The sequence below is a fragment of the Ananas comosus genome, unplaced genomic scaffold (genome assembly GCF_001540865.1).
Source record: "Ananas comosus cultivar F153 unplaced genomic scaffold, ASM154086v1, whole genome shotgun sequence".
In the NCBI taxonomy this organism is placed as follows: domain Eukaryota; kingdom Viridiplantae; phylum Streptophyta; class Magnoliopsida; order Poales; family Bromeliaceae; genus Ananas; species Ananas comosus.
This window is the reverse complement of record NW_017893517.1, coordinates 55,001-62,413: the sequence shown is the minus strand read 5'-3', so window position 1 is coordinate 62,413 and position 7,413 is coordinate 55,001. Positions and strand designations below refer to the sequence as shown.

Genomic DNA, 7,413 nt, shown 5'->3' with positions numbered 1-7,413 from the left:
TATGTTGCAGTATATCATAATGATATTAGATGTAAGGGCGTTCTTGCTCGGTTGACTTGGGAAATGTGATCATTTACCTGTAATTTACTAAACTATGGTTCCCGCCTGAAGGGTGATTGAAGCTAGACTATAAAAATTCGAAATTCTGTATACATGGACCCCCTTTTTTCCCCTTCTTTTCAACTGCCAGTGCCAGATCTTATGAATTCGGGTCAATTGAATCTCAACTGTTCCAATTTTGTCTCTTGAAGAAGTAAATGAGTTATATTGAGTTCTATTCTATTAGAATAGAAATATGTTAGAATAGAAATATTTTAAATATTTAAAATTGTTAAATGTAATTAATATTGTTTAATGTATATATATATGATATGTTATCATATGTGTTTTTTATTCTTACTTGACAACAGTAAGAAATTAAGTAATAAACTGAGAAAAAGAAAAAAAGAATCTTCAATAAAAAAAAAGAAGAATAAAAGAAATATTAAATTAAATAATAATAAATGGGACTTCGATCATAGGAATGATAATGGAAATTTCTCTTGTTGTTGTTGCTTCAATAACAAGTATTTTTGATTGATATAAATTCCAAATTTAATCGTTTGATCTATGAAGGATTCATTGGAATAAAAGAATAAATGTCCCGGCCAGTACTTAAGCGGATCAGGCCGGGAGAATAAACCTTTCGTATAAAATCAAAAACTAAGATATTCTTTCTATTGAGGAGATCCATTTTGAGTCATTATCTATATTAAATTCCTGATCAATTGCTTTTTTCTATCTTTTTCTTATTTTTCTTATATTTATTTCTTATACATATTTTCTTATACAATTTATACTATAATATATTTATATATATATATATATTTTTATTTAGTATAAATATATACCTTCCTTTTTATTTTATTTAAATATTAAATACTTTGTTTAAGTTTAAATTTAAATAACTATTTAAATAATTTCTATTATTTATTAGAATATTTTAGAATATTTCCAATTTCTATATTAATAATATAATAATAAATTCTATTATTAAAATAGAATAATGTAATAAAATAAATAATAATAATTAAATAATAATATTAAGTTAAATAAGATTAAATAAAATAAATAAATAAAATGAAAAAATAAAATAAAAATAAAGAAAAGAAGGTGGATTTTTCTCAATCTTTATTTCACGTGTTACATCACATAACAAATTTTCAATTTGGAATTAGGAGAGATGGCTGAGTGGACTAAAGCGGCGGATTGCTAATCCGTTGTACGAATTATTTGTACCGAGGGTTCGAATCCCTCTCTTTCCGCTTTCTCTGATCACTTGGGATTTTCGAATTTGAAAAGATTCTCATAACTTGATTTTATCATAGTTAAATGTATGAAACAAATAAGATTATTAAGAATTAATTTAGAAAAAAGCAAAAAAACTAGAAATTTTTTATTCCTCACGTCCAGGATTGCGTCCTGGATCATTAGATAAGAATCCAAAGATAAAAAGGGAAACAAAGAATATCACTACTGTGTAAACAAAGAGTTTGAGAGTAAGCATTACACAATCTCCAAGATCATTTTTTTTTTTTGAAAAAGGGGAATAGATTACCTATTTTTTACCACATATACCATTTTATTTTATTTGTTTTGACACCCCGAAAAATGAAAAATAAAATGAAGTCTTTTCTTGAAAAGTCATTTTATTTTAACGAATTTATTTGTAATAAGATTTTTATTCATTCGTTAACCGAAATTTCTTGTCATATCAATAATTAGGTATTGTGGAGTACCTAATAGTCCATACTCACTGGAAGGTCAGAACGGGGAAAAGGCTGATCCAAATTCATCGCTGCGGTTATTCATTCAATATACAAGAATTTAGATTTTTGAATCGAGGGTTCGTAATGTAAGACTTATCTGATCTTATCAATTTTTAGAATTTTTTTATCGAATACATCATCAATTTAGCAGAGTATTAAAGATTTCATCGAAAACTTACAGCGGCTTGCCAAACAAAGGCTAAGAGAAAAAAGAGTACAGGTATGACAGGCATAACATCTACGATTGGATTGAAAATGGCATAAGCTTCGGGCAATTTGGCGAAGAAAAAACTACTCGAATAAAGGACAGAATTAAGACAGATACCGATTAAACTAAAGATATTAAGCATAACAAGCATTTCGTTCTTGTGGATTAGATAATTTTGAGTTATTTTTATAAGGGAAAAATGAAAAAGGCAGATCAAGAAATCCTCCTTTTTCTTCGGTTCGGACTCTCCCAAATAAAAAATCCCTCCCCCCATTATCATTCTAAAATGATAATATAAGGAATTCAACTTTCATACAATATCTTAATTGAATTCTATGTAATGATCAATGAATTTTTTTGATTCTATATCTACATGTCTTGAATCCTAGCAACAAAATATCCCATATGTTTTTATGTATTTGGGTTGAGATTGACGAATAACCAATACCAATATTAGTGTTGATTAGTATCGAATAGAAATCAAAATGGGGCGTGGCCAAGCGGTAAGGCAGCGGGTTTTGGTCCCGTTATTCGGAGGTTCGAATCCTTCCGTCCCAGATCGTCCTTCATGAAACGAAAGATGGGATCACACTGCATTCCACATGAAACAAGAATTTGTTAAAGGGAAAAATCTTTTCTTATTAATTTTCAGAATGGTTCTAAGAATCATATCTGAGAATTCGTTTGGTTTCTCACAAACGGAATCAAGTGTCAAATGTGGGTAAAATTCAATATCTTTATTTTCATTCAAAAAAGAGATTTTTGGTCTATTATATCATAAACATTCAGGATATGCTCGTACTACTCATATTCATTTCATATTCATTTTGAAGTTAGTTCCTTAGAGAAACTTTATGTCCCATATCTAATACCTATGAAATGGGAATTATCACATGATGCATTCTGAATCACAATGTGAGAGAAAGACCTCTCTATAGTCAATAAAAAGAAAATAAATGGTATCCCGCCCAATTCCACATAGAATGTAGAGATTAAAGAGTGGGGAGTTTTGAATTTCATCACAGGTCTTAAAACTTCTAATTAAAGTTGGGTTTGCGCGGAAAAAAAAATAGGAAAAACGGATTGATCTGGACCTTATTTTTTTGTATCTTAGATATTAGCTGGTTCAAATGAACCATTGTAAATCAATGTAATGTAGTGATTGGGGAGAAATTCGTATATTCCATCTACTTGACTTTAGAATTGATCGAAAAATTCTTGAAGAAGTAAAACAAAATCTGTATAAAAAACAAGGCCTATGCCTATATGATATATATTATGTATTTTTATTGTATTGTTGTATTTCAGTAACAAGGGCTTTTCGGTTAAGTGAAAAGGATCTGTGATTTTTAAAATATCTATAATTAGAATTACCCCGGCTAAGGTAAGAACTCTTAGTTGTATATGATGGATCCGAAAAGATCATACTTCTCTGATTCTTGATTCAGATTTTCTCTTTCAGATGAAAGAAAGAATAACAATAATGTAAGGAACCCAATTTTACCTTACACGAGATCGTTTTTCTTTTTTACTTCATTTTTTTTTGATTGGTACCGGAATTGGTACTGGAAGAAGTATGAGAAATCTATATTATCAAAATTTCGACTTTTTCGGGTCATTGGAATAGCTTTTTTGGTTACTAATTGATTTGATTTCGGGATTGGAAATCATTAGTATTCTACTATAGAAACCTCTTTTGGAGGTTTATAGTTTATTTGTTCGAGAAAACTGGATCCTTCATGATTGATCGTCTCGAACAATCTGTTGAAGATGTAAATAATAAGTCTTAAGCAAACTCGTTTATTCGTCTTATTTATAAATATAAATAAATATTTTCATTCATATGATAGAATATGGGGTTAAATTAAATAAATTCGATCCTTGCTGACCCTTATCCGGATAAATACTTATTTATCCGTACCGTAGATAGAAAGTATGGACTATTATATACCGGTTGAACCAATGACTATTCATGATTTTATATTGAATCAATTCCATACCGCTTTGAAATTTCAATTAGAGGAATGTTATGGTAAAACTTCGTTTGAAACGATGTGGTAGAAAGCAACGTGCGACTTGAAGGACATGATCGGCTGTGGATTTTGACATCCGCCGTCTTCTATAGTAATGAAGATGCTCTTGGCTCGACATAGTTTGTTCTGCCCGGAACCTAATTTGTGTTGGGTTATAAGTAAATAGTACATTATGAAGCTCGAGAAGAAAAGATTGATTCATTTTTCAAGGGAAAGAATCTAGGGTTAGTGAAAATCAATAAGTTAGACCAACTTTGTAAGTATATCCTCACTATATATAAATTCTAAATTGAAAGGTTCAAATTCAGAACAAGTTTGCAAAGTCCAATTTTTCGAAATTGGTAAAACTATTTCGATGAAAAGTGTATCACAAGGGAATCAATCGTTCGTATTCTATTTATATAGAAAGAAATAACAAAAAAAGGTATGTTGCTGCCATTTTGAAAGGAATAAGGATCCCCGAGGTAATGTCTAAACCCAATGATTTCACAAAGCGAAGATAAAGGATTCCGAAACAAGGAAACACTATTTTCAATTGTCTCAACAATTGGATCAGACTGAGGAATAAAAATAGATTCGAAATGAGACAAACAAAAGAGTTTAGAGACGGCTCAATAAATGTCTAAGGATTTTCTTGTCAGAATTACCCAACTTGAGTTATGAGTATGAATGAGATTTCTTCCTTTTTCTGTAAGGAAGAAGAAAAAAGTACTAAATTCAAATCATAGTCAAATTCATGATTTTATGGATCCACTTGCTATTATATACAGAAATTAGAATCATTTTTCTCGAGCCGTATGAGGAAAAAACCTCCTATACGTTTCTAGGGGGGGCGTTGTTTATTTACATCTATCCCAATGAGCCATCTATCGAATCGTTGCAATTGATGTTCGATCCAGAAGAGAAGGAAGAGATCTTCGAAAAGTGGGTTTTTACGATCCGATAAAGAATCAAACTTATTTAAACGTTCCTGCTATTCTATATTTCTTTGAAAAAGGTGCTCAACCTACAGGAACTGTTTATGATATTTTAAGGAAGGCAGAATTCTTTAAAGAAAGAACTTCGAGTTAATTAAAGTAAAAAACAAAATAAATAAATAAAATAAAGTAGGGAAGGGTAACTAGTATCTATCCTTGTGTAATTATTTATATTTACACACCATTTGCCTTTTTCTTGCTTTATTCATATTTTGGTGGGGGAATTGAATTTAACAACAAACAAGGGGTTAAGCTTGCTTATCGTACTTTTATTGATTGAATAAACCGGGGATTTTTTCTTTACCTTTTCCTTAATTTTTTCCATTTCAATTTCTTATTTATGTTTATGTTGTGCCAATCCAACACAAGTCTTTATTTTATTTACTTGATTTATTTTCTCAACATTGCATTTATATTGACAATGGTGTATCGAACAAATATAATTCGATCGTAGATAAAGAGGGCTGTTTATCCCCACCCCATATTGGTTTTTTTGTTTCCTTCACTCAAATGATGGGTTTGCCTTGCTGCATTTACTCTCATACAAGATGTATTTTCTTAAGTAAAATCCAAAAAGAATTTGATAAAAAATGGGTGGTCTGTCATAATTTTTACATTTCGATTGGGAATATTTTTAATCCGATCTGCTCATTTTGGTATTTTGTGTTTATAATTGATCAGAAAATCTTTCTTTTCGATGTGTTGCTAGTTCAATGTTTTGATAGGGTCGTGCGGTGCAATTCTATTGATTTTTGTATTTCGATCGTATCTACATATCCTATTTATCCGGGTTGCTAACTCAACGGTAGAGTACTCGGCTTTTAAGTGCGACTATGATCTTTTACACATTTGGATGAAGCAACGAATTCGTCCAGACTATTGGTATAGTCTATAAGACCACGACTGATCCTCAAGGGTAATGAATGGAAAAAACAGCATGTCGTAATAAAATCAATTTCTTATTTTATTAATTTATTATTTTATTTAATTTTGATTTTATTAATTTATTTAATTTGAAATGAAAGTCAAAGTTAAAGTAGAACTTTGAGTTTATCCTTACCGGATCGTTACAGTTCCAAAAGATTGTTTTGATTTTAGGAAGGGGACAAATTGGGTCTAGTGAATAAATGGATAGAGCTCTATGGCTCCAATTTTGGTAAAATAAAAAGCAACGAGCTTATGTTCTTAATTGGAATGATTACCCGATCTAATTAGACGTTAAAAATGAATTAGTGCCTAATGCGGGAAAGAGTGGGTTCTCCTGTGAGTGAACCATTGATTTTTTCTTTTTTTTTCAGAATCCTAATTATTCTTTATTATGGATTGTAGGCGGATGTGTAGAAGAAACAGTATATTGATAAAGAGAATTTATTCCAAAGTCAAAAGAGCAATTGGGTTGCAAAAATAAAGGATTTTTTCTCCTGTTGTAATTATAACGAACATAAACCAATTGGATAGAAAAGGAAGGTAAAAAGATCTGTTGATTGGACTCCCTGTTTTGTTTCCGGGGTATATATTTTTTTCTTACTATAGTATATACATAATACAATACATAATACCCTGTTCTGACCATATTGCACTATGTATGTATCATTTGATAAACCAAGAAAAACCTCCTGCCTCTGGCTCAAGTAGAAATGTAAATGGAAGAATTACAAGGATATTTAGAAAAAGATAGATCTCGGCAACAACACTTCCTATATCCGCTTCTTTTTCAGGAGTATATTTACGCGTTTGCTCATGATCATGGTTTAAATGATTCGATTTTTTACGAACCCGTGGAAATTATTGGTTATGACAAAAAATCTAGTTCAGTACTTGTGAAACGTTTAATTATTCGAATGTATCAACAGAATTATTTGATTAATTCGGTTAATTATTCTAACCAAAATCGATTCGTTGGGCACAACACTTATTTTTATTCTCATTTTTTTTCTCAGATGATATCAGAAGGTTTTGCGATCATTGTGGAAATTCCATTCTCGCTGCGATTAGTATCTTTTCCCGAAGAAAAAGAAATACCAAAATGTCAGAATTTACGATCTATTCATTCAATATTTCCCTTTTTAGAGGACAAATTATCACATTTAAATTATGTGTCAGATATACTAATACCCTATCCTATCCATTTGGAAATCTTGGTTCAAATCCTTCAATGCCGGATCCAAGATGTTCCATCTTTGCATTTATTGCGATTCTTTCTCCACGAATATCATAATTGGAATAGTCTCATTACTCCGAAGAAATCAATTTACGTTTTTTCAAAAGAAAATAAAAGACTATTTTGGTTCCTATATAATTCTTATGTATCTGAATGCGAATTTGTATTCGTTTTTCTTCGTAAACAATCTTCTTATTTACGATTAACATCTTCTGGAACCTTTCTT

General features: G+C 30.3%; 2 non-coding genes across 2 annotated transcripts; both read left to right on the top strand.

Moving 5' to 3' along the window:
- The first annotated feature begins 1,216 nt into the window (after window positions 1-1,216).
- TRNAS-GCU lies at window positions 1,217-1,304 on the top strand. The gene has a single exon. It is a non-coding gene; the product is annotated as a tRNA-Ser (tRNA).
- A 1,198-nt stretch (window positions 1,305-2,502) lies between these two features.
- TRNAQ-UUG lies at window positions 2,503-2,574 on the top strand. The gene has a single exon. It is a non-coding gene; the product is annotated as a tRNA-Gln (tRNA).
- Window positions 2,575-7,413: the final 4,839 nt, after the last annotated feature.